The sequence below is a fragment of the Penaeus monodon genome, chromosome 20 (genome assembly GCF_015228065.2).
Source record: "Penaeus monodon isolate SGIC_2016 chromosome 20, NSTDA_Pmon_1, whole genome shotgun sequence".
NCBI lineage: Eukaryota > Metazoa > Arthropoda > Malacostraca > Decapoda > Penaeidae > Penaeus > Penaeus monodon.
The window spans coordinates 12,114,883-12,115,438 of NC_051405.1; positions in this window are offsets into that span (position 1 = coordinate 12,114,883).

Consider the following 556-nt stretch of genomic DNA (forward strand, 5'->3'; position numbering starts at 1 on the left):
TTGTAGTGATAAAGAATAAGATGTTTAACAACAGCCACAACTTAATACAAGATTTACTGGTCCATAACCTAATGTGGCTAATGCAGTCAGGATGCGATAGTGTTTTTTTTTACCTGACTGCGACGAAATAAAATTTATGCTGAGATTGTCTTGGTAAAAATTCTCGTCATTAGAATCGACTTTCCTTGACGTCATCTCTCTCGGTAGACCTACATGATAGGTCTGCACGGGAAGACCTGTTGTATCTAGTGATCAATCTACTTGTGTCTGTCTACCATTTTTTCTTCGTTCCTTATTGGTACACGGACTCACTTTCACCATGCCATTCCAGATGGGCGCAAAGAAGCAGCAAAGCAACAAGTCCATCGTTCTCTCTACCTTCACCTCCATCGCCATCGTGTTTGTGGTGTTCATCTTGATTAAAATTGCAGTTTCCGTGGTCATTAAAGATTGGTCGAACAGGAACATATGATGCCTTCATCCCTCTCGCAACTTTTCTTTGGGACTCGACGATAGGAAGCAGTATGTAATGTAAATATGTGTTGTGTGTGGCATG